Here is a 27,002-nt window from a genome sequence, read left to right as displayed (position 1 = left end):
CTACAAGTCCGGAAGGAAATACTCCGACGCCGACTGCTTGTCTCGTGCCCCCGTCGACCCACCAACGCCCGACGACCAGGATGATGACAGCTTCTTGGGAGCCATAAGTACCGAAGACTTCGCCGAACGACAGCGAGCCGACCCGGAACTGAAGAGTCTAGTGGAATACCTGGAGGGCAGGACCGTCGTTGTCCCAAAAGTATTCAGGCGAGGATTGGCATCATTTTCCTTGAAAAACAACGTCCTCGTAAAGAAGAACTTCACTCCGGCCCGAGCCAGCTACCTTATCGTTGTACCTTCGGGACTGCGACCAGAAATTTTGCATGCCCTGCACGACGGACCCAACGGCTGGACACCTCGGACTTTCCCGAACGCTCGCACGAGTACAAGAAAAGTACTACTGGCCGCGCCTTGCCGCCGACGTCACTCGCTACGTAAGGACGTGCCAAGACTGTCAGCGACGGAAGACACCGCCCACAAGACCAGCAGGCTTCCTTCAGCCGATCGAGCCTCCTCGGCGACTATTCCAGCAGATCGGGATGGACCTCCTGGGGCCGTTCCCAACGTCGACTTGCGGAAATAAATGGATCGTTGTGGCTACCGACTACCTCACCCGCTACGCCGAAACAAAAGCCCTGCCCAAAGGCAGTGCCGCTGAGGTAGCCAAGTTCTTCGTTGAGAACATCGTCCTTCGACACGGCGCCCCAGAGGTTCTCATCACCGACAGAGGTACGGCGTTCACGGCTGACCTGACTCAGGCGATCTTGGAATACAGCCACACAAGCCACCGCCGCACCACCGCGTACCACCCACAGACCAACGGCCTCACCGAGCGTCTAAATAAGACCATCGCCGACATGCTGGCCATGTACGTCGACGTCGAACACAAGACGTGGGACGCCATCCTTCCGTACGTGACCTTCGCGTACAACACGGCCGTACAGGAAACGACGCAGATGACGCCATACAAGTTGGTCTACGGACGGAGCCCGGCAACGACGCTTGACGCCATGCTACCAAACGTGACCGACGAGGAAAACATCGACGTGACCACCTACCTACAGCGCGCCGAAGAAGCACGACAGCTCGCCCGCCTACGGATCAAGAACCAGCAGACGACTGACAGCCGCCGCTACAACCTTCGACGACGCCACATGGAATACCAACCCGGTGACCGTGTATGGGTATGGACGCCAATACGCCGACGAGGACTTAGTGAGAAGCTTCTTCGATGATACTTCGGACCGTACAGGGTACTTCGGCGCCTGGGCACGCTCGACTATGAGGTTGTCCCAGACGGCATTACGAACTCTCAGCGGCGCCGTGCGCGAGCTGAAGTCGTCCATGTCGTGCGCCTTAAGCCGTTTTTCGCGCGTTAGCGAGCCTGGGGACTCTATTTTTTCCTTCGTTATTGTAATTTATTTGTGTATGCACTTGTTTTGTTTTGTTTTTTTCTCTTCTATGTTCTTTCATAAGCATCGGGACGATGCTTTTTCAGAGGGGGGCAATGGCACACCCACTTCTTGTCTTGTTTTGATGTATTCGGGTTTGACCGGCAGGGACGGTTATCAACGCTCGACGCTGTCCGCGAAGTAGTGTTCTAGAAGCGTCGCGATTGTAGTAGATCGGTTTGTTAAGATTGCGCCCCGCACGCGAATGTTCCAGTTTTGTCTAGAGATAACGCCGCCACCAGCGATATTGCTGGAAAGTTCGATAGCGCCTGTATAAAAGCCGACGCGCTTGATCGCTTGTCAGTTGATCGACGGACGACGCCCTGTTCGCCGCTATCATTGTACAGCGTGCATTGCTGTAGTTCTAGTTCTCATTTTCCGGCCACAAGTTCGGCCAAATAAACAGTTTCATCCTACAAACGCCGACTGCTGTGTTCGTCGACGTCACGACCACGTGACAATATTGATACCACTGATGCCTAAATTGCATTTAGTGTTTTCTTCCTTTGATGTGTGCATTCTTTAGTGTAAGACATTGAAACAGCTTTGATCATTTAAACATCCCAAGGTGGCCTTCTAAACGTGGCTTCAATGTATAGCCATCATACCCACTAGTGGACCGCGTTAGATATAATGATAAACTGCAATATCTACTAGTCTTCGTGCTTGTGTAGGTGATTCAAAGATTATCTGGTGAATAATTTATTCCATTGCATCATTACGTTTTTATTCAAATAATATAAAAACATTAATGCAGAATGTGTTAACTCTGCAGCCTAATACATACGGAGCGACGATTCTTTGCGTCATGCTGAAAAATTTGCATGTTTTTCACCACAACAAACCATGATGTTATACCAACTATTCTGAATATTTTATTGCTTTCATTTTTTTCCAGTTTGTTTCATGTTCACTGCTTTCATTCACATTTTATCTTACATGCTTGATGCGTCCAATTATAAGTGATGCATTTGCTGTCTAGCATTGCGTAGGTATTTATTTCCACAAAAAAAATGCAATATCACATTTAATGGTTTACAGTTTGATGTAATGACACATATGCACATTTTTTGCTATTTAAGTACATTATCTTAATTGCATCCAAATCAGACCTTTATGTGTTGGCTGTATGCGTTCGCATGTATCACCCAGTGTATTTATGTACAAAGAGATGGGAACTTGCGTGAGACTTGTTCAGGGTCAGTGCATGGTTTCCACTTCAGTAACGGGTAGTTTGGGTAGGCCAAGGTTACCAACTACATCAGTTAGAAGTGCAGCATTAATTGTTGATTGTCTAGTGTTTCCTGCAGTCCATTTCCATGTAGTGTATGACACATGGTTTTCATCGTTTCGTGTTCTCTCTGTGGCTTTGCAGGTTCTCTGTCTTTGGCATCCCTGGAGCAATACCATTCACTTGTGTCTGTACAAGGCGGACTGCATTCCTGCCAGCAGTGCACCTATGTGACCAAGTGCAAGGGACATATGAACAAACACCTTCGCATACACATGGCCAAGCGCCCCTTTGAGTGCCACCTGTGTCCTGCAACATTCATTCAGACAAACGATCTCAATAACCACATTCGCACCCACACAGGAGAGCGGCCTTTTTCCTGTGTCCACTGTAATGCATCCTTCTCACGGAAACACCACCTCAAGGACCACATGCGCACTCACACAGGAGAGCGCCCTTTTTCCTGTGTACACTGCAGCGCATCCTTTTTGCAGAAACACCACCTCAAGGACCACATGCGCATTCACACAGGCGAGCGTCCTTTTTCCTGTGACCAATGCGATGCATCCCTTTCACGGAAACGCAATCTTATTCAACACATGTCCCGCTGTCATGCAAAGAAGCCCTAGAGGTCTGGGGCACATGCACATACACTTTCTTTTGGGGGTGTAATTGAATGTTTTCCTCATTTTTTTTTATTTCAGAAGTTAGTTTGTGAAGTGCCTTGAATAGTTCTTGGTTACCTTAGCCATTGAGTTTCTCCCACTTTGTGTCTTAGAGGGACATCTGTCATTATTTAACAAAAGTTCACACGTGCCGGAGAATTTACACACGTGCCAGGATGTCAGAGGCTTGGCCAACTTTGAATGTGGAATATATATAGTCTAGTGCTACAGTGCTGAGCCCAGAAAGGTAAATGAAGTTGATTACTTTGTCTATGGTATATTGAATCCCGGTGTGTTAGTCTTCTCACTATAACCAATGTAACCTTTATTTCCTTCTGTGACAGTTAGTGGGCATATTTTCACCGGTGAGCTTCTTCCAGCTATAAGAAGTATAGAGCATAAGAAGAGCAACTGCAGATTTGAATGGATAACGGTTCTCAACAAAGTTTGTTCTGTATGTGTGTCATTCGTACTTGAGTCTGTGAAAATAAAATTATGATATTTGCATTTTCTTGGGCTAAGTTGATAAGGTAGATCTGGCAATAAATACACGAGTGAAGCTTTTACGTGCAAGAACGCAATAAAACATTGACAGATTTTAGTTTCCTGTGTTTTGTTTTGTTACCATTTCTTTAGCTTTTGAAAGATAAATTGGTGTTTTCAGTGTCGTTTCCAGAGGCCTCAAATTTTGATGAAGAGAAAGAAATCTATCCATGTTAACGTAAATATGAATAAAGCGTTTATATTGTAAGTTTGTGAGATGCATCAGCAGCAAAATAATGTAAAGCATGAGCACCAAACGTGGTTGGTTGTATTTGCATGAATTCCGTCTCAACCATAATGTTTCAACAAATAAAATGTCTTCGCATGTGCTTCAGTGCATCTACTGCAGCCTTTGATGTGCTGCTATCTTCAATAACAATTATTTTTCAAAATTTGTGCTGCTCATATTTTCTTGTTCTATAAAGTGATCTACCAGCAATGCCGCAGTTTGGGCACGTTGGTAGTCCATCTTGAAAAAAACTAAGAACGCAAGGAAAACACGGACGATAAAAGGTCACACATATGCAGACACCTAGGTGCTTAAGTTCTTTTAAAAGCCTACATGTGTGCATATGTGTGACTTTTTATTGCCCGTGTTTTTCGTGCGTTCAGTTTTTTTCAAGACCAACCAGCAATGACTCCGAAAACTTGCTCCGTATGTGCTCGTGAAGTAAGGACAAGCATTGTACACAAGCTTTGCACACATGATTGTACTTACTGAAAGCCTCAATTCTAGCATCTTTGTCCACCATGAAATGGAACACACTTCATAATTCTTGAAGCTCACAGAAGGTGCTCAGGTGAAAAAGTGAAAAACTGTCCATAGTAGATTTCGTAGCATCGGCATACAATTTAACAGTTGTTATTGAGCCACAGAAGCACCATTTCGAATAGTCTACCACATCGAGTGCTAGATTGATGAAATTTTCAGGCCCTGATCTTCTTGTCTAACACATTCTATCTTATATGCTGCTGCATGATGCAATCACAGATGTTCAGTTCTAGATTTCTCGATAAATTCAAGTACTCAAATTTGTATCGCCACTAGAGTTGTATCTTCGAAAGTGTAACCGCTTACATGAAATTAGTTACTGAAAAAGTGGTCAGTGAAATGAAAAACTGCAAAGAGATGTAATTGAGTATGTAACTAATTAAATTGATTAAAAAATTCTGGTATGTGCAAGTGTACGTGCTGGCTTTAAAAGTAATCTGTGCTGTTGCAGATCTGTCCATCCTGCGGAGCAATAAAAAAGTTGCATGCTTTGGATATTGGCAGAAATGCATTGCACCAGGCCTTCTAAAAAATCATTCACCATTTTACGCTTATGTTCCAGCTTAGTTCGTTATGAACTTGAGATTGTGATGGTGATTTGACTGTGTTTCCCGACTGGTGCCTTGGATTGATTATAAGGAAACGAATGAAATGGACTATTCACTTGTTGATCTCTTAGTCTCTTGAAATTGGGAAGAAAATATTGGACTTCATTGCAGTGTTCAAGTTTCAATAATAAGCGTAAACAAATTGTACCTGCCTTACAAAGCTTTGGTTCAGGCAAGGTATTAATGCACACTGTTGTGCCTACCAGTCTCTTCAACAATGCAAATGTTAATGCAAGTGTAGCATTGAGAGAAACATTGCTGCCCCAACACATGGTAATGACCTTTTGCTTTTACACTGCAATATGTAAACAATGATCTTAACCTAAGTGTACAGTGAGAATTTTGTGTTACTTCATTATGCATTTAACCCTGTCATCTTTTGTGGTTCTTTTCTTGTGTCGTGCTTTCATATCAACAGGATATGAAAACTAACATGCACCAACTAACTCTATCTTTTTTCTACTGTGGCACTTAGAAACAATTGTTTCTTAAGTGCATTTAAATGTGTCTGCATTCTTTTCTGCCATTATATATGGTGCCATTTTTGCTTGGGTTAATTTCGTTTGTTATACCTTTTATAGTAGATCATATTCATTTCATTCCTGTTCTCTCGTTTCTGTTTCAGTTGTGCATTTCGTGTGCTCATGATATTGATACTATTGATGCCTAAATTGCATGTAATGTTTTCTTCCTTTGATGTGTGCATTCTTTAGTGTAAGACATTGAAACAGCTTTGATCATTTAAACATCCCAAGGTGGCCTTCTAAACGTGGCTTTAATGTATTGCCATCGTGCCCATTATTACAATGCATTAGATATAGTGGTAAAGTGGAACATGTACTCGTCTTTGTGCTTGTGTAGCTGACTGAAATATTATCTGGTGAATAATTTATTCCATTGCATCATTACATTTTTATTCAAATAACATAAAAACATTAATGCAGAATGTGCGAACTCTGCAGCCTAATGCATACGGAGCGACAATTCTTCGTGTCATGCTAAAAAATGTGCCTGTTTTTCACCACAGCAAACCATGACATTATACCAACTATTATAAATATTTTTTGCCTTCAGTTTTTTCCAGTTTGTTTCATATTAACTTCTTCCATTCACATTTAATCTTATATGCTTGATGCATGCAATTATAAGTGATGTGTTTGCGGTCTAGCATTGTGTAGGTATTTATTTCCACAAAAAAGCGCAATAACATGTTTAATGGTTTATAGCTTGATGTAATGACACATGCACATTTTTGTTATTTAAGTACATTATCTTAATTGCATACAAATCGGACCTTTATGTTTTGGCAGCAGGCGTTTCCATGTATCAACCAGTGTATTTATGTACAAAGAGAAGGGAACTTGCGTGAGACTTGTTCAGGGTCAGTGCACGGTTTTCACTTCAGTAACGTTTGGTTTGGGTAGGCCAAGGTTATCAACTACGTCACTTAGAAGTACAGCATTATGTGTTGATTGTCTAGTGCTGCCTGCAGTCCATTTTCATGTAGTGTATGACACATGGTTTTCATTGCTTTCGTGTTCTCTCTGTGGCTTTGCAGGTTCTCTGTCTTTGGCATCCCTGGAGCAATACCATTCACTTGTGTCTGTACAAGGCGGACTGTATTCCTGCCAGCAGTGCACCTATGTGACCAAGTGCAAGGGACATATGAACAAACACCTTCGCATACACATGGCCAAGCGCCCCTTTGAGTGCCACCTGTGTCCTGCAACATTCATTCAGACAAACGATCTCAATAACCACATTCGCACCCACACAGGAGAGCGGCCTTTTTCCTGTGTCCACTGTAATGCATCCTTCTCACGGAAACACCACCTCAAGGACCACATGCACACTCACACAGGAGAGCGCCCTTTTTCCTGTGTACACTGCAGCGCATCCTTTTTGCAGAAACACCACCTCAAGGACCACATGCGCATTCACACAGGCGAGCGTCCCTTTTCCTGTGACCAATGCGATGCATCCTTTTCGAGGAAACGCGATCTTATTCGCCACGTGTCTCGTTCTCATGCGAACAAGAAGCCCTAAAGATCCAGGGCACATAGGCTTTGTTGTGGGACATGATTGGTTGTTTTTTATTTTTTTTATTTCCGACACTAATCTGTAAAGTGCCTTGAATGGTTCTTGGTGAGCTCAGCCATTGAGTTTCTCACACTTTGTGTGTTAGAGGGACATCTGTCATTCTTTAACAAAAGTTCATATCTGCCTCTTTTATAATTTACTCACGTGCCAAGATGTCTGAGATTTGGCCAACTTTGAATGTGGAATATATATAGTCTTGTGTTCAGTGCTGAGCACAGGAAGGTAAATGAAGTTGATTGCTTTGTCTGTGGTATAGTGAATCATTGTATGTTAGTCTCCTCACTATAAACAATATAACCTTTATTTGCTTTTGTGATAGTTAGTGGGCACATTTTCACAGGTGAGCTTCCAGTAATGAGAAATATACAACATAAGGGCAACTGTAGATTTGAATAGATATCTGTTCTCAAAGCTTTTTCTGTATGTGTGTCACTCTTATTTGAGGCTGTGAAAATGAAATTGTCATGTTTGCATTTCCTAGGACTAGGCTAATGTGGTAGATCTGGCAATAAACACATGAATGAAGCTTGTACGCATGGGAATGTAATAAAACATGAGAGATTTTAGTTTCTCGTGGTTTGTTTTTTTACCATTTCTTTAGTTTTTGAAAGATAAGTTGGTGTTTTCAGTAAGCTTTCCAGAGGCCTGAAATTTTGATGAACAGAAAAAAATCTATTCATGCTAACGTAAATATGAATAAAGCATTTATATTGTGAAGTTGTAGTGAGATGCATCAGTACAAAAATAATGTAAAGTATGAGTGTCAAACGTGGTTGTATTTGCATGAATTACCTCTCAGCCACAGTATTCCACCAAATAAAACTTGCTAGCATGTGTCTTTCAGTGCATATACTGCAGCCTTTGACGTGCATTTATTTTCAATAATTCTTCATAATTTGTGTTGCTCATATTTTCTTGTTTTACGAAGTGATCAACCAGCAATGACACCGAAAACTCGCTCCGTATGTGCTCGTGAAGTAAGGATAAGCATTGTACACAAGCTTTGCACACATGATTGTACTTACTGAATGCCTCAATTCTCGCATCTTTGTCTACCATGACATGGAACACTTCATAATTGCTGAAGCTCACAGAAGGTGCTCAGATAAAAAAATAAAAAGATTGTCCACAGTAGATTTCGTAGCATCGACATCCAATGTAACAGTTGTTATTCGAGGATAGCGGCACCATTTCGAATAGTCTACCTACATCAAGTGCTAGATTAATGAAAGAAGTTGTCATGCCCTGATTTCCTTGTCTAAAATATTCCATCCTATATGCTGCTGAATAATGCAAACACAGTTGTTCAGTTCTAATTTCTCGATAAATTGAAGTACTCAAGTTTGTGTGACCACTAGAGCTTGTATCTTTAATAATGTAACCGGTTGCGTGGAATTAGTTACTGTAAAAGTAGTCTGTGAAATGAAAAACTGCCAAGAAATGTAATTATGTCATTGATTACAACATTCTGTTATGTGCAAGTGTTCGTGCCGGCTTTAACAGTAATTTGCTGTTGCAGATGTGTCTGTTCATCCTTCCGAGCAATGAAGAAGTTGCATGCTTTGGATGTTGGCAGAAATGCATTGCACCAAGCTCCTCTAAAAAATCATTCATCATTTTACGCATATGTTGCAGCTTAATTCGTTATGAACTTGAGACTGTGATGGTGATGTGACTGTGTTTTCCGACTGCGGCTTTAACAGTAATCTGTGCTGTTGCAGATGTGTAAGTTCATCCTTCCGAGCAATGAAGAAGTTGCGTGCTTTGGATGTTGGCAGAAAGGCATTGCACCAGGCTCCTTCAAAAAATCATTCACCATTTTACGCATATGTTGCAGCTTAATTCGTTATTAACTTGAGACTATGATGGTGATGTGACTGTGTTTACCGACTGCGGCTTTAACAGTAATCTGTGCTGTTGCAGATGCGTCCGTTCATCCTTCCGAGCAATGAAGAAGTTGCAGTGCTTTGGATGTTGGCAGAAAGGCATTGCACCAGGCTCCTTCAAAAAATCATTCACCATTTTACGCATATGTTGCAGCTTAATTCGTTATTAACTTGAGACTGTGATGGTGATGTGACTGTGTTTACCGACTGCGGCTTTAACAGTAATCTGTGCTGTTGCAGATGTGTGCCGTTCAGTCCTTCCGAGCAATGAAGAAGTTGCAGTGCTTTGGATGTTGGCAGAAGTGCATTGCACCAGGCTCCTCTAAAAAAATCATTCACCATTTTACGCTTATGTTGCAGCTTAATTCGTTATGAACTTGAGATTGTGATGGTGATGTGACTGTGTTTACCGACTGATGCCTTGGATTGCTTATATGAAAACGAATGAAATGGACTCTTCACTTTTTGATCTGTTAGTCTTTTGAAATTGGTAAAAAAATACTGGACTTCATTGCAGTGTTCAAGTTTCAATCATCACTGTAAACAAATTGTGCCTGCCTTACAAAGCTTTGGTTCAGGCAAGGTATTAATGCATACTCTTGTGCTTAGCACTCTGTTCAACAATGCAAATGTTAATGCAAGTGTAGAATTGAGAGAATCAGTGCTGCCCCAACACATAAAGTGGCCTTTTGCTTTTACACTGCACTATGTGAACAATGATCTTAACCTAAGCCTACAGCAGAAATCTTGTGTTACTTCATTATGCATTTAACATGTCATCCTTTGTTTTTTTCTTGTGTTGTGCTTTCATATCAACAGGATATGAAAATTAACATGCACCAAGCTAACTCTATCTTTTTTCTACTGTGGTACTCACATAGGAACAATTGTTTCCTAAGTGCAGTTAAATGTCGATTGATTCTTTGCCACTACACTCAAACTTCGATATAGCGAACACGGATATAACGAATTATCGGTTATAACGAAGTAAATGAATAGTCTTGTCATAGGTACAGTGCTAAAAATAAACGTTTATAACGAATTTTCGGATATAGCGAAGTTATTTTCGTGGCAGATGTGACTTTGTTATAATGAGGTTTGAGTGTATTTTAGATGGTGCCATGTTCGCTGACTTGGGCTAAATTCTTTGGTTATGCCTGTTATGGTAGGTTATATTTATTTCATTCCTGTTCTTGTGTTTCTATGTCAGTTCCAGGGTGTCGGAACGGAACGAAAACCGAAAACGAAAAAAACGATATTTTGGACTGGAACGAAAACGTAACCGAAACTTTATCCATTATTTCGTTCCGGAGTGAAAACGAAATTTTTTCAATCGTTTTTCGGTTCACGAGAAAACTTCGCAATCCGGAGCAATTGAGCTCGTGCAATGTGAGCATATCTCAGGGTACGGTATAAGCGCGTACCTCAGGCAGGAATTCCAAAGCAAAGATATGTTGAAATTGTGCGAAAAACGAAAACAGTGGCAACCAGAGATGTTTATATTAACGCAAGTGGATTTTTGCGCGCCTGTCACGCAGGCCAGTGTAGAGAGGGCATTGTCGGCGCTGAAGTTTGTTTCAGCGAAAGCTGTTATGAGATCATAGTTGTCCACTCATAGTTGTTATGCGCCATAGTTGTCCACCGCCGCCGGTGTCCGTGACCGCTATCGCGTGATATAAAAAAAAAATGAGAAACAAATTTCTAGGATCGGATGGCATTTCAATTCGCGCCCTCTGCGTGGCAGTCGGGTCTTCCACCACAGTGCCACGCTAGTGCTTCTATGCTTGCGAGGAGCGCTTGACAAGCGTGAGTGCTGACGAGCAGTGCGGCCCAGTGTTCCGTATTCGATACAAAGGCACAAGGTGTCCGAGCGGTGCACTGTTCCAACTAATACCAGCAGATCTAGAGGGTCTTATTCCTCATCAACCAAATCTTATTTTTCTCCATATTCACAACCTCTCCAGACGCGTGGCAAAACTGCTTAGTCTTCTTGAATACTACTTTTTTCAGCATAAAAATAGGCTACGTCGTCATTTTAACATTAACACATTTAAGCATAAACAATATTAAAACACCACCATTCGTTCAAACATGCTGACCATGCAAATACTATAGGTAGCGGGAGAACTGCCCCTATGGGAATTAGTAGGGTGGTTGTACTGCACGAGATATGTAACCAAGCTTCTATCCCTCGACCTTGGTAACCTGTTTTGCGTACTCTTGCAGTTCTTAATGCATCTAATGACATCAGCTTTATGGGGCGTTCATTCTTAACTCAATAAAACTATCAAGATGCCTTTCTTACGTGGAGGAATTACATTGATGGAATTGAACTGCCCGGCCATTCCCGGAGTACGAATGGGCTAAGTTTTTTCATTCCGAGGAATTGAAAAGAATGGAATTGTGGCAAGTTCTAATTCCCCGCAATGGAGTTGAAATGGAATGGAGGCGCCCATTCCGCCATACTGCTTCCCACCCACTGAAAAGTGCTCAGCCATAATTCTTTATCATCATCAGTCACAGCGCAAAGTGCACATAATGCCTTACAGATGTGTAGCGTGTACCACGAGACTCCGAAGAATGACGAAAAATGGCATAGTGGGAACTTCTCTACTTCAGAAGAATTGGGATGATTTAAGGCATAGTGGGTACCTTGCATGTGTACTTGTATTATTGCCCCAAGAGACTTTACAATGGGGTCTACAAAGTCCGCTCTTCCAGCTTTCGTTGTGACTGTGCTGCGTGTGTCGCGCAGGCCTGGCGATCTCTTTATCAGAACAGCGGTCTTGCACATCAGAGAGTACACTCAATGACGTGCTGCTTCTGAGATTGTGCTCACTCCCTTGACACAAAGCATTGAGCCCACTAAAAAATTCGTATTTGTCTTTTGAGAAAATAAATACTATGACTTTGAAATTAATACTGGTTTGTGCTAGTTGGTAGAAATTCGTGGTACAGTTACTTCCGCTCCTCTGAAGAACGTATTTTACCCTTGTCCCACTTTCCTAAGAGCAGGGCAAGCAACTACATCACAAATCTAATGTTCGTTATGATTACCTTAACTTCAAATTTTTCCATAAAAAAAACCGTTACGAACCGTTACGGAACATATTTTTTTTCGTTCCGGAACAGAAACGGAACGTCACTTTTTGCGGTGGAACGAAACTAAAACCGAAACGAAAAACATTTCGTTCCGACACCCTGGTCAGTTCTGCATTTCGTGTGCTCTATGATATTGATACTATTGGTGCCTAAATTACATGTAGTGTTTTCTTCCTTTGATGTGTGCATTCCTTAGTGTGAGATGTTGAAAGAGCTTTGATCATTTAAACATCCCAAGGTGGCCTTCTAAACATGGCTTCAATGTATAGCCATCGTACCCATTAGTACAATGCATTAGATATAGTAGTCATAAAGTGGAATGTCTACTCGTCTTTGTACTTGTGTAGGTGACCAAAAGATAATCTGGTGAATAATGTATTCCATTGCTTCGTTACGCTTTCATTGGAGGAATATTAAAACATTAATACAGAATGTGTGAACTCTGCAGCCTAATACATTTGGAGCAAGGATTCTTTCTGCCATGCTAAATAATGTGCCTGTTTTTCACCGCAATAAACCATGATGTTATACCAACTATTCCAAATATTTTTTTGCCTTCTTCATTATTTTCAAATTTGATTCATATTAACTTCTTTCATTCACATTTTATTTTATATGCTTGGTGTGTCCAATTATAAGTGATGCATTTGCTGTCCAGCATTGTATAGGTACTTCTTCCCAGAAAAAAAGTGCAATAACGCATTTAATGGTTTACTGCTTGATGTAATGACACATATGCACATTTTTTGCTATTTAAGTATATCATCTTAATTGCATCCAAATGAGACCTTTATGTGTTGGCTGTAGGCGTTTGCATGTATCACCCAGTGTATTTATGTCAAAGAGAAGGGAACTTGCGTGAGACTTGTTCAGGGTCAGTGCACGGTTTCCACTTCAGTAACGGGTGGTTTGGGTAGGCCAAGGTTACCAGCTACGTCACTTAGAAGTGCAGCATTAATTGTTGATTATCTAGTATTGCCTGCAGTCCATTTCCATGTAGTGTATAACACATGGTTTTCATTGCTTTCGTGTTCTCTATGTGGCTTTGCAGGTTCCTTGTCTTTGGCATCCCTGGAGCAATACTATTCACTCGTGTCTGTACAAGGCGGAGTACATTCTTGCCAGCAGTGCACCTATGTGACCAAGGACAAGGCAAACATGAGCAAACACCTTTGCATACACACAGGCAGGCGCCCCTTTGAGTGCCACCTGTGTCCTGCGTCATTCATTCAGACAGCCGATCTCAATAACCACATTCGCACCCACACAGGAGAGCGGCCTTTTTCCTGTGTCCACTGTAATGCATCCTTCTCACGGAAACACCACCTCAAGGACCACATGCGCACTCACACAGGAGAGCGCCCTTTTTCCTGTGTACACTGCAGCGCATCCTTTTTGCAGAAAGAGCACCTCATGCGTCACATTCGCACCCACACAAGAGAGCGTCCCTTTTCCTGTGACCGCTGTAACGTATCCTTCTCACGGAAACACCATCTCAAGAACCACATGCACATCCACATGGGAGATCGTCCCTTTTCCTGTGACCAATGCCATGCATCCTTTTCGTGGAAATGCAATCTTATTCACCACATGTCTCGCTGTCATGCAAAGTAGAAGCCCTAAATGTGCAAGGCACATGCACATACGCTTTTAGTGTGGGGCGTAATTGGTTGTTTTTAATTTTTTTGATTTGAGAAGTTAAATTGTAAAGTGCCTTGAATGGTTCTTGGTGAGCTCAGCCATTGAGTTTCTCACACTTTGTGAGTTAGAGAGACATCTGTCATTCTTTAAGAAAATTTATTAAGTGCCTCTTGGAGAATTTACACACGTGCCAGGACGTCAGTGGTTTGGCCAATTTTGAATGTGGAATAAATATGGTCTTGTGTTCAGTGCTAAACACGGGAAGGTAAATGAAGTTGATTGCTTTGTCTATGGTATAGTGAATCATTGTATGTTAGTCTCCTCACTATAACCAATGTAACCTTTATTTGCTTTTGTGATAGTTAGTGTGCACATTTTCACAGGTGAGCTTCCAGTAATGAGAAATATACAACATAAGGGCAACTGTAGATTTGAATAGATATCTGTTCTCAAAGCTTTTTCTGTATGTGTGTCACTCTTATTTGAGGCTGTGAAAATGAAATTGTCATGTTTGCATTTCCTAGGACTAGGCTAATGTGGTAGATCTGGCAATAAACACATGAATGAAGCTTGTACGCATGGGAATGTAATAAAACATGAGAGATTTTAGTTTCTCGTGGTTTGTTTTTTTACCATTTCTTTAGTTTTTGAAAGATAAGTTGGTGTTTTCAGTAAGCTTTCCAGAGGCCTGAAATTTTGATGAACAGAAAAAAATCTATTCATGCTAACGTAAATATGAATAAAGCATTTATATTGTGAAGTTGTAGTGAGATGCATCGGCACGAAAATAATGTAAAGCATGAGTGTCAAACGTGGTTGTGTTTGCATGAATTGCCTCTCGACCACGGTATTCCACCAAGTAAAACTTGCTAGCATGTCTTGCAGTGCATATACTGCAGCCTTTGACGTGCATTTATCTGCAATAATTCTTCTTCATAATTTGTGTTCTCATATTCTTCATATCTCTTGATTCTCTTGATTTTTAACAAGAGAATCATATTCTCTTGATTTTTAACACGAAAGTGTTTTATGCCGGGCTCCAGCAAGACTTTCATGACGTATTTCCGTCACGGTGGAAGTACCAAAATGAACTCCATCAGATGGCAAAGAAAAAAAAAACTAACAAAAAGTTTCGTTGACGGGAGTGGAACCCCCGACCTCTCTGTCTGCGACGATGGCTGGCAGGCATTTAGCCCACTGAGCTACCGCCCAACACATTAAGGAGGCTACATGATTGCGCCTTTTATCTTTCACACTTTCCTTTCACAGTGCTCTTGCATGGATGGATGGACGCTATGAGCGTCTCCTTTATAACGGGGTGGCGACATGTGTGCCACCAGGCCCGGAAAGCAAACAAACAAAAGAAAACGCTGCCGTTGCTGTGACTGTGGTCATTTTTGACAGCTGTCCAGTCACTGTATCGTTCTCTTGCCCCTGTACGGAGAGCGGGGAGTCATTTTCGACAGTCTTCTTTGTCTTTCGGGCGAAAAGTACAGTACATCACAGTAAGCCCATTTCGTTGCTCTGAAGGACCCTTTGCAGAAAAGTCTCATGTTGGTCACGGATTGCCATTTTTGCGACCTGACACCACGCCGAATAACGGACGCCGCGCTGCCCCGCTTACCGGCGAGACCGCTTGACCATGAGAGGGTTGTCTTTAGTGCCGAAGGGGTATTCTTCTTCGAACGTTCGCCACTGACGTTTTATCCTTTGTACCTGTACCGGTAGCAACGGCAGGGTCGGTGAAGGCCGCGTTGTACCCTGAACCAGACATAGACTGCAAGACACACCGGCTGAAAGCCAAGGAAATGGACCATTCTCACGGTGAAAACTGCAGGTGGGCAAGCCGTATGCGATCGCCTTAAAAGGTTGTCACTCTCGCTCAGTTGAGCACCTCCCCATAATTAAAAAGGGGCGTGGTCAATATATTTTTATGGCCGAGTTGGTAACAATAAAACATGCATGATTGGACCCACGTGGAGGTCCCTTTTTCCCAGTAAGAGAAGCGGGGGACACGAAGGGATATCGCCCTGCTAATCAGTCTAGTTGCTTGTCTAATATTGTGTTGAAGCAAATCAGCAAATATCCCTTCTGGAAGTTTTTAGTGTGGCTTTGTATCGGCTGGCCACCTGAACTTAGCCGTTCATCTAGCTGATACGCGTAATTAATATCTGCAACGTAGGCATCGGAACTTCAATCTCAAGTTAGCTCAACTTGCTTGAGATCACTTTCAAGCACCAGCCCCCCAGAAAGATCAATGTTGAAACTCCGCCGACATCGTAGTCGTGTCGGACCTCTCTGTGACTTCTCTCATCCGATCATCGGGGACTCAACGCTTCCAGTCATCGCACGTATGCCTTCATCTGTTTATACTTTCGAACTTTCACATCTTTAGCTACTGTTAACTCGATTAACGTCCGCTGTTAACCTAGATGTACAGCCTGCGTTAATATGTACTAATGTTTGTTAATTGTGTGATACTTGACTCTTGTAATATGATTGATCGATTTTATACGTATGTTAGTTATGTTGGGTTTTATGGCTCAAAAATATGTATGTTAGTTTGCTTTAAGTGTTGTACTGCTGAAATTCCTTGAGCTGCGATACCGGTAGATTAAAGTTGTTCTTTTGTTTTCCAAACACTTCTCTGATCTCTTCGCTGTGTTTGCTTGCGTACAGAACGACCTAACCTGCCGACTTCGCGCTGGCAACGCTAGAGTGGCAACTTGTAACAGTGTCACTGCACATTAAGGACTTTCCGGAAGATGTCCCCCACTCACGTAAAGGACTTTAGAGTGCCCTTGTGTCAGGGCTATAAAACGATGAAATGGCCGTGTGCCGCGCGGGCTGGGAACGAAGAAAGCACACAGTTTCCATGAGAAAATCACAGGTGCAGGATGTACACATCTCTTTGGATGCAAAAATGTTCTAAAATACGTGTGAATTCATTATTGTAAAAGGTTTACTCCAATTTAAGAAAACAAAATGACGTAGACTTTTCGCCACATATGCACTCATGCACACCCCTGCACAGGACATAGCTTCGACTCAAACGATGCGAAGACGTTGGCTTGGGAACGAAAGTGGGGCAAATGAGAACTACTGGAATTCGTCTTAAACCATCGGCTTGCAACAACAGCCGCGGCCACCTACTGGACGTTTACAAGGACGTATACGACATTGGTCGATCTCCGCTCAATGCCACACGGGTGGTGAAACTAGACTTCCGAGAAAAACTGCTGTTCAATCCCATCCGCCACAAGAAGACTCGCAAACACTCTTCCAGACTGCTAGACCCCTTGGCTCGTTGCACGCGAGCTTTTGTTTGCTTTTGAACTTGTGTGATAGTTAGCCACAGTTAAGCATATGCTTTTGAACTGTTAGCGAATTGCGACTCGAGCGCCTACGCGCGCGCAAGCACACACACATTTTTTCTATATAAATAAATCAATATATATATATGTGTGTGTGTGTGTGTGTTGACATGCTAGCCCCCCCCCCCTAAAAAAATGTCTGGCTACGCCACTGGACAGAGACTCAATGTAGGGTGCCTGAATGGTTTCCCTCGCCCACCGCTCGCAGCGGGCGAGGGAAACCATTCAGGCACCCTAATTCAAAGAACACATGCGCACTACAGGCGAGCATCCCTTTTCCTGTGAACAATGCCATGCATCCTTTTCGCTCAGAGGGACACTCAAAGGACACATATGATGACCCACACAGGGGAGCGCCCCTTTTCCTGTGTCATCTGCAATGCATCCCTTACATGGAAAGCCCACCTTATTCACCACATGTCCCATTGTCATACAAACAAGAAGCCGTAAAGGTCAGGAACACAGGCTTTTATTGTGGAATTAATTTTTTTTATTGTGGTTGTTAACTTTAAAGTGCTTTGAAAGGTTTTTGGATACGTTAGCAATTGAATTTCTTACTGTTTTGCTTATCTGTTGTTTTTTAAGAAAATCTCTTCAGTGCCTTTGGGTGACTACATACATTGCAATATGTCAAAAGATTGCCTGACATTGAATGTGGATTACATAGTCTTAATTATTCTGCATTGCTAAGCACAGGAAGGGTAAATTAAGTTAATTACTTCATCTATGAAGTAACTAATTCCCGCACGTTAATCTGCTCTCTATGTAACCAGACTCATTTGCTTCTGCAATATCATGCATTTCAGCTTTCAGCAACGACAAGTATTTCACCTCAGAAGAAAGCAAACTATATATTTAAATAGATCACTGTTTTGAACAAAACTTCTTCTGTAAGCCATCATCTGTATTGTAAAAGTTTGATGATGTAGATTGGACGTCAAACACATGAGTGAGAATGGAGATGCTCAGCAATGCAATAAAACGGCGACAAATGGATGCTTTTTGCGTTGTGTTTTGTTACCATATCTTTAGCTTTTCAGAGGTCAGGTGATATTTTCGAAGCGATTCCTAGATGCCTGAAATTAGGCAAACAGAAAAAGATTTATTCATGCAAACTTAGATGTATAAGATATTTTAACTGATACGTAACATATTTTGTAAACATATGTGCACAGGCAACCTCGCACAATGACACTTGCATTTGAAACTCTTTAACAAAGTGATATGACCACGCTCGAATTATTTCGTAAATAGGGTTGTTCGTAAAATTGAAAAAGGAAAAACTTGTACGGCGCAAAGAAGACTGGGACAAAGCGAAGACACGAACTGATAGACACGGGCGCCAGACACATGAACTGACGTAAAAGGCTCGTGTTGCAAGGATTTGGGAAAGAGAATGGCGCAGGAGCAGTGCGAGGAGAAAAGGAATGGTGGAAGAAGCATCTATGCATACGAGCAATCCTGGCTCCTGCCGATGCCTAATGTCCCTTAGCCTATGGCTCTAAATGGCTCGGAAGTCCTTGGGGCAGTCAAACTCTGCATCTACTCCATTGACCTGCGATGAGCCGATGTACGGCACAGCATCCGTTCGACGTGACACGCCCCCTGGCCACCTGACTCCCAGTTGAACGTCGAGCATCGAGTCAACGACTCCGTAGCATCGCTCCTGGAACACCCCTGATTTGCAGCGGGTGATAACGGTACGGTTCCTATTCTAGGGACTGTAATAACGCTGATGTGTGCACCCGGATAAAATTCTAGAACACTATAAGCCGGACATCTTACTCTTCTTGTAGGCGAAAGTAATAAATGTCTTTCTTTTTTATTTTAATATAAAATATGTGTGTATGTGTGTACAAAAGAGAACGCCCACTTAGTCCTTATTTATTGCATGCAGTTTACGTCAAGTAACCTGCGCGAAAGCCACCATGTACCATGTGTTACATGTAACCACACGAAAGCGGAGCGGAGCCAGTTTTCTTCGGAAGGGGATAAGGGCCAGGGGAGTTCAATTACCCTTTATGTATGCCCGTGCGTCTGTTTGTATGCGTGTGCATATATACATATGTGCGCATGCAAAATTGAAACATTCCCGTGCAGATCTATGCTCTATTCCAATGATCACTAAATATGAAGGGATCTTAAAAAGGGGTTGACTAATGACATAAGAGTTTTGGTGACTGACGATAGATATAATTACCATTGTAGTTGTCGAACTGACGCTTCTAAAACGCCCTAGAAAATAATTGTCAGATTATGACAAAAAATGCCCCCACCTCCCTGAAGGGAATCGTGAGGAAATGCGAATGCATTTCTTGCGCCGAGAGTACACGGCGTAGTAGCGGGAGCTCCGCCGAGCTCCCGCGATGCGAGCGCCCTCAACGATACGAGAAACAGCGCGACACACAGGACAGTGAAAGAGACGGACCAAACGCTTGGTCCGTCTCTTTCACTGTCCTGTGTGTCGCGCTGTTTCTCGCTTGGTCCGTCTCTTTCACTGTCCTGTGTGTCGCGCTGTTTCTCGTATCGTTGAACATGTACCAACCGGCCCAAATACGCACCTTAGAGCGCCCTCACACGCCAGAGCGCGCTCCTCCTCTCCACTCACTCCGCCCGCACCACCTGCTCCGGTTGCTAGGGGCGAGGATAAGCGCGCGCGCCCGCAGCTGTTGCTATGGGAGAGGGAGTGAGAGCGGAGAGATAACACCTGCCGGCGCGCGGACACCGACAGACGCCTGACATGCCCCGACTAAGAAATGCATTTGCATTTAAAAAACCGGCCATTGGCGGGCGGTCTGAGATGCGGACCGGAAACCGGCCCGCTATCTAACGGCGAATTCCATTGGGAGAGCAGGAGCACTCAAAAGCACGCTGAAAGTGCTCTCTTCAGAGCCGGCGTGTTTCAGTGGTCGAACAGGAGTTGGAACACCGTCATCCATTGGTAGAGCGAGAGCGCTTTTGCTGCGCCGAGAGCAGCGAAGAGCAGTTCAGTCTGCTCCCCGTTGAAAAGCGGAGTGAGCGGAGAACGCAGGAAGTCACGTGACTTGTTAACGTCATATCTGCTCATACCCTCCCAACAATCCTCCTCACTTGTTTGTATTTCGCTTGCTCGTGTACGGCGGCAATGGCGGCAGCGAAGCGCGTGTGGTGCTCTGGCTCCAACAATTTTGACGTCGTTGCCGTAGATTCTGGTAGTGTTCGTCTACCTTGCCTGTCGTCAAATGCACGGGGGACGGTGGCAGCAAAGCGTCGTCGTCTTGCCGAAATACTTGACAATCTTGAACTTCGGTTCGGGACAAGCAAGCCCCCCCCCCCCCCCCCCTCCCCTTCAAATCTGGTCGGATTATCCTTCTCCGTAAGGGGGGCGCTTGCTCGGCATTTTACGGTAAGACTAGTGGGCTAGGGTCCCTACAAACAATCACTAAACGCGTGGCCGCGCGCGCGAAAATGCATGTGCGACGTGCGCGCTCAAACAAGCAAAAAAAGCAATCAACTTCACTTTAACTTATGTAGTAGACGGTGGCTGACGTTGCATCAAAGAAAGCAGGATGCGCTGAGCTTGCGATTCCATCATGTAATAGTAGGAAGCGGCAACTTTGCAGGATGGCGAGCAAGCGAGTGCGTCCTACCGATCACTGCTACATGTGCTTTCCCCGACCGCCCGGCTCAGATCACACGTGCTTCGCAGCAGAGGATGCTGGGATGCATAACATTTCTCCTCACTCGTTTTTTTTTACTCCCTCCCACCTGCTCTCTGGAAGCGTGCTGCATTCCAGTGGCAGATCGAGTGACACTGCTCTCAGTGCTCTGCACCCCACTCCTCACTGCACGGCGCCCCTACTCCTGTTCTCTCAATGGAATTCGCCATAAGAAACCGGCAGGGCCGGTCTAAAACCGGGCAGGTGCATCTAAGATTTCGGGTGACGCAGAGGGGGGGGGGAGGAAGTTGCACCCAAGGAGGTTTAAAAAATATTGCTGGAGTGGGGATTATTGCTCAAAAGTGAAGCCATGCCCACCAAAAGATGGCGGCTGCGCCCGCCACCTTAGTAGGGGCACGTACCATCGGCGTTTGGCGCAAGAGAGCGAGCGTTCTCCTCGCACGCCAGACGAGTTTAATATGACAACTTTTACGGCTCAGATAGTTCTCGAAGTGTGTGTCTGTGTTACTAGTTCTTATTAGTAAGCCTCAAAGTCATGGCAAATTTTATTGGAGATCAATCTCCAATACTCCTCTCGACGGGTTACTTTCGTCGGCAACAACGATCTCTTATTTTATAATTAACGTAGTATTTACACTAACAGATCAAATCCATTTGATCTCTGGGTAGGCACCACCAGAAAAGAGCATGTTTCCCAGCTCCTTGGTGGGCAGAAGATGGCTTCACTTTTGCTGGCAAGGCGTTGCGAGAGCTTCCACTCCAGAATTTTTTTAAAAACCTCCTTGGTTGCACCCCCCGCCTATGGTCTAGCCACCATACCCCGCCACTGCCTGGGGCAGGTACTGTCGCTGCATCACATCTTCACCTTAGCACTCTTTATATATAACAAATTCTGCAGTCTGACTAGCCAAGAGCATTGCAAGGTGGCGAAGCAAAACATTTTGAAGCAATATTTTGTCGTCTTTGGCCTTCCAAGGTCTCGGTTACATAATTTCTGCTGTGACTGCATGTGGAATGTAATGCGAGACACCTGCGGACGTATAAATAAAGAAATAATTGTATATCGTGTGCGATCCATCCACTGGCTTTTTGAAAAACAATGAATCCAAATCGAATACGAAACCGAAACTATTACCGAAACGTCACTGGCGGCGACAATAGTCACTAGACGGCGCAGAAAGCGCGCGGTCTATGAGCGCGGATGGCGCGGACACCATACGACCATACTTTACGAACTCGTTCAGAGACATCACTTATTGACGTTAGTGACATGTTTTTGATGTTCGGACACGTTCCAGAGATGTTCATACGTCGCTGGACTAATCTGCGAAGAGATCACTTGAGGCGTGAGGGACAACAGCGTGACAGCTGCGGAATGTGGAACGAACGCGATTGACGCATCGTACGGACAAAGACATGCTTCGACGGCTTATTGGTGTAGTATCCAAGTGCCAATTGCGGACGTCGTGCGTGAGTAATTTCCGTCCTGCAAAGTTATATAACGTACGGCTGTTCGTTTTCTCACAGATGCAAAGAACTGTGGCACGCTAGTGATCAGGAATTGTGAGCTCGTCGTTAGATTCTAGTGCACAATACTTTCTTATTTTGGGCGGTATGTCGTTAAAGTGTATGAAAGTGTGTAATGAATGCATTATTCGAGTACCAGCGTATGAAGCTAGCTTTGAATATAATTTTGATATTGGCTGATACCCTAAAAGGCGCACGGGCAAAATAACCGGGAGACACACGAACAGCACGTGTGACTGATGTGCATTTATAGCTACAAAGCGGTGTCAAAGTCATGCAGTACCAAGAATCCCTCATTGCTGTCCTTGTTGACTTCACTTAACGTGCGCGTGCAACAAGCCTATGGCTGCATGTCTCTCGTGATCCTGGTCGTACTGTGTAGCTGTATGTGTCTCCCTGGTCCATTTATCCATGTGACTTTTGGGCAGCGCTACAACCAGCACCTAAACGAAAACCAACAGATAATGAAGCCAAGGAAGGTATATGGGATGGTTGATTGTACTGTTTTAAGTGTATTGTAGTAACTATGATGTAAATTTGAAGAGAGTAAAGTGGAACGAGAATGACAACTTGCTCCTGGCAGGGAGCAGCTGGCTCAAAGAAAAGTGTTCTACACTTGCCGTCATGGCTACGAGCGGCGCTGACTCACACTCCCAGGTTCGAGGCACAGATATACCCGATAAAGTGGACGAGGGGACGACCGCCGCTGTAGCTCGATTGGTAGGGCATCGGGCGCGTTATCCGAAGGTTGCAGGTTTGGTCCCTACCGGCGGCAAATTGTCTTTTCGTCCACTTTAATTCCTTCACGTTGATATCGTATTTACTACAATACACTTGAAACAGTACAGTTGACGTCCTGTATACCTTCCATGACTTCATTAAATGTTGGTTTTCATTAAGGTTGTATCAAAGAAAGAAACGAGCCTTCAATATTTTTTTCTTTCGTTCATTCATAGCGAGTGTCTCGTTCCGGCAGATATGAAGCCTTCAGGTAGTATGCGAGGGCTTATTAGTCAGCTGACCGCTTATCAAACGATCACGTGCTACGTGACACCAGCTGGCTAAAAAAAAGTGCTCCACACTCGCTGACTAACACTCCTAGGTTTGCATGCACGTAAATACCTGACAACATGGGTGTTACTGGCTGAGACATATTAGCTCTAGGAATAAAATTACAAACACAAGAAAGAAGACGAAGTGGGCAGGACGACCGCCGCCATAGCTGAATTGGTAGATGATCGGGCGTGCTATCCGAAGGTTGGAGGTTTGGGCCCTGCCGGTGGCAGCTTGTCTTTTATTTCCACTTTAACTTTTACTATAAACTTAAAACAGTACAATGAACATCCCTCTACCTTCCTTGGCTTCATTATCTGTTGGTTTTCGTTAACTCTTTCGCGACGGTGGACAAGTATAGTCGTCATGAGATCTTCTAACAAAATGACCGATGACGACTGTACTTGTCATCGACAAAAACTTGGTCCCACACGGAACCAATCAAGACTAGGACTCTGTCATACTTGTGTTTCTTGACACTTGATGGCCACACTTGTTCATGTTGAAACATTTGTGTCTCGGCTTTCATTTTATTGCCTTTTTTTTTCATTTTATTGCCATGCGATGAAGCCACCTTTGAGTTATCTTTTTCTATGCGGTTTGTGAAATAAAGGGACGCTATTCGATTGAAAGAGTGGTACCGTTTTTGGCACGTTTTTCTTCTTTTCTTTTAATCGCGAAAGGGCTAAGGTTGTTTCAAACAACGAAACGATCCCTCAAAATTCCGTTCTTTCAACCAGTATCTAAGTCGCATATCATTAGACGCGTTATTCGAAGGTAACAGGTTCGGTTCTTGCCGGTGGCAAGTTATGTTTTCGTCCACTTTACTTTCTTCCGCCATCAGGCAGAAAAAGAGTGTTTGGCATTATTGTCTGTTAGTTCTCATTAATATAGTACCAACAAGCCCTTTTTGCTACTTATCTGAAAGGTAGTGATAGCTAAAGAATTGAATTCTGCTGCATGTTGCAGATGCTTTTATAAAAAATCATTACTCTTAAATATTCTCTCAATATGAGCATTTATTTGGCACCCTGACGACGGGCTTGCGCACTGGGGGAGGCAGGGGTCTGCCTCATACAGTTACTCGCTCAGACCTGTCCCAGTCATTGTTTAATAGGCACGGTTATGGCCACGCAGGTTTCTTTGCCATAATGGTAGCCGAAGGTCCCTGATGTTGCATTCCAAGAACTCTTTGCTTGCCATCTTTACTCACGGAAAGCCAGGGACCTAAGGCAGTCCATGTTGAGAAGCACATCATCGCTTCATTTTTTTTTTCATCCATTGTGAAACATGTTATCTTTCAATGAGGAGGAGATAGGGGCACTGCGATAGACTTAGCCCCCCCCCCTAATTAGCAACCTTGTGCATGCATGACTCTGACAACGGTTCAGCCAAAGCTCAGCAGCCTTATTTCACTGTTATTTCTTGTCAAACCTGCATTTCTCATGCGGATTGTTTGTGCATTTTCATTTCTCATCCACTCTTGGTGTCCTCATTCATCATTCACGTGTAGTTTATTATAAGACTATTAAACAAGCGTATCACTAGAGATTGCAGTGCACTGCCGCACCGAGTTTTCAGCCACCCAGGCTTTGAGACATTTGTTTCATCGATACGACTTGGCATTTGGGAGGTCACGTGTGACCTATCTGGTTGTATTCTTAGTGCTTACACTGTTAGAGACATCGGAGAAAGTACAAGTGACCAAGTGTATGGTGGCGCGCTGATATCCGTAAGAGATTTACGAAGCATGCCCTCCTCAGTCTATGGTCTGCCAGTGGAGGGTCACAGGAAGATTAAGCTTAGCCACAACACTTTGTGAATAAGGTGAGCAGGAAAAGCATGGTTTTGGGAAAGAGTGCCCTTTAATTGCTGGTAGCTCCCTTGATGCAAGGTTCTTTTATCAAATTTCAGTGTTAATTATTTACTCTAAGTCGTAGTTCAACCATCTACATATCCAACTTGAAAAGGAGGGCTGGGGCGCAATCTTGTACACGTTGTGTGGTGATAGAACATTCGGTCGTGCTGAACAGGATTGGTCCGGGCTCTTCTGACGATCAGACGTGAGAACAGCAACCCGAAAAGGCAGTGCTGTCAATCACTTTGTCATCTGCTAGGCAAAGAATGGGTACAGAACGGACGAGGACACCGTTCATTCTGATAGAATGGATACAGAACGGTCTCCGGACGACTTGGATTGGATCGAAACATAAGTTCTCGGGCCAAAGAATCGAATTAGCCTGCTTTGTGCCTGGCTTAATCCAATGCCGCTCCGGTAGTTTGCAAAAGTGGCAGCCAGCCCCCCCAATTAACGTATCGTGAAATTGCGGCACCATGTAGCACCTAATCAAGACATTAACACAAATAAATTGTTGATGTCATTGCGCTCTTCAATTTCAATGTTTGAAAAACAATGCCTCCCAATATTGATATTCAGTTATAATAATTATATGTTTCTTCATGTGTTGAAAATATTTCTGAATTTCCTCAGCTCGCCTATTGGCTGTTTGCTCCCTCTCGTTGTCTCGTGACGTCACATTCCATTCTGTCAAAGAACGTGTACAAGATTGCACCCCTCATGCCATAGACACACCTGGCTCACGTACAGACATGCTCCTTTACTGTCTTTGCCTTTTAGTATCTGACCTTGCTTCCAGAGCAGCACACAAAGGGCATGTGCAACTAAAGTTGAGCACAAACTTGCACTGTCTATTGTTTCATCCTGTACTGCTCGTCAAGGTGCGCGAGCCTCTGTAGCTTTTCATGCTTTTGAAAGTGTGTTATTCTTCCAGCATTGAGAAGAATGGGGACCACGTCGTTCTTTGTAATCCTGAGGAAGATACACTTGGTCAAGATGTACAACAACTGTGCTGCAAAGAGTTGCTTCAGCACGACGGTGCAGCTACATATGCACTGAGGCGATAAGTCGTACCATGGTCCATGTGCCTTTTCACACCCAAGCAGCCGTTTAACATGCCCTCACTCGTCATGATTGACATATGTTCATCTGCCTCAGTGGCACCTCTCATATGAAGCCACAAGATGAACTGTGTGAAATTTTGTGAAATAATCTCCACAGATGTGTCTCAGTCTGACAACTCATGTGTAAGGAACTGCAATGCAGTACACTGGAAAATAGATTCAGAATACAGTTAAAAGTCGATCTAACGAAGCACAATTTTACGAAGTTCCTCATCTATCGAAGAAATTTCCATTCCCTAGCAAATAGCCATAGGGCTCAGTGTTGTTGTTAACTCGAATTGATGAACTAACTTCAATTTTGAAGATTATAAACCAACTAGCCCAGCAACGTATACTATTAACTTCAATTTGCCCACCAAACCTGATCTAACAAAGTTTTTCTGAAATAACAGAGTGAAAAAGCAGTGA

The 27,002-nt window shown here is 43.6% G+C and overlaps 1 protein-coding gene and 1 long non-coding RNA gene across 3 annotated transcripts in view; one reads left to right on the top strand and one right to left on the bottom strand.

Annotated features, from left to right (window-relative positions):
- Positions 1–2,580: 2,580 nt before the first annotated feature.
- On the bottom strand, positions 2,581–18,337 carry LOC125760059 (uncharacterized). 2 transcript variants are annotated; one of them, XR_007417726.1, is made up of 4 exons: positions 17,779–18,337; positions 13,769–13,936; positions 13,492–13,684; positions 2,581–2,908 (listed from the first exon to the last, which is right to left on the bottom strand). It is a non-coding gene; the product is annotated as an uncharacterized LOC125760059 (long non-coding RNA). The 2 variants fall into 2 exon arrangements; XR_007417727.1 differs by having other exon boundaries at positions 2,582–2,984; positions 13,568–13,684.
- Positions 18,338–22,265: 3,928 nt separating this feature from the next.
- LOC119406426 (oocyte zinc finger protein XlCOF6.1-like) overlaps positions 22,266–27,002 on the top strand; it is a 252,305-nt gene continuing 247,568 nt past the window's right edge. The window contains exon 1 of the mRNA XM_037673172.2: positions 22,266–22,502. The gene's annotated coding sequence lies outside the window, so the exon portion shown is untranslated. The remainder of the gene's footprint in view (positions 22,503–27,002) is intronic.

This window comes from Rhipicephalus sanguineus, chromosome 10, assembly GCF_013339695.2.
Source record: "Rhipicephalus sanguineus isolate Rsan-2018 chromosome 10, BIME_Rsan_1.4, whole genome shotgun sequence".
NCBI lineage: Eukaryota > Metazoa > Arthropoda > Arachnida > Ixodida > Ixodidae > Rhipicephalus > Rhipicephalus sanguineus.
The sequence above is the reverse complement of the archived record's forward strand: the minus strand, read 5'-3'. Positions and strand labels throughout refer to the sequence as shown.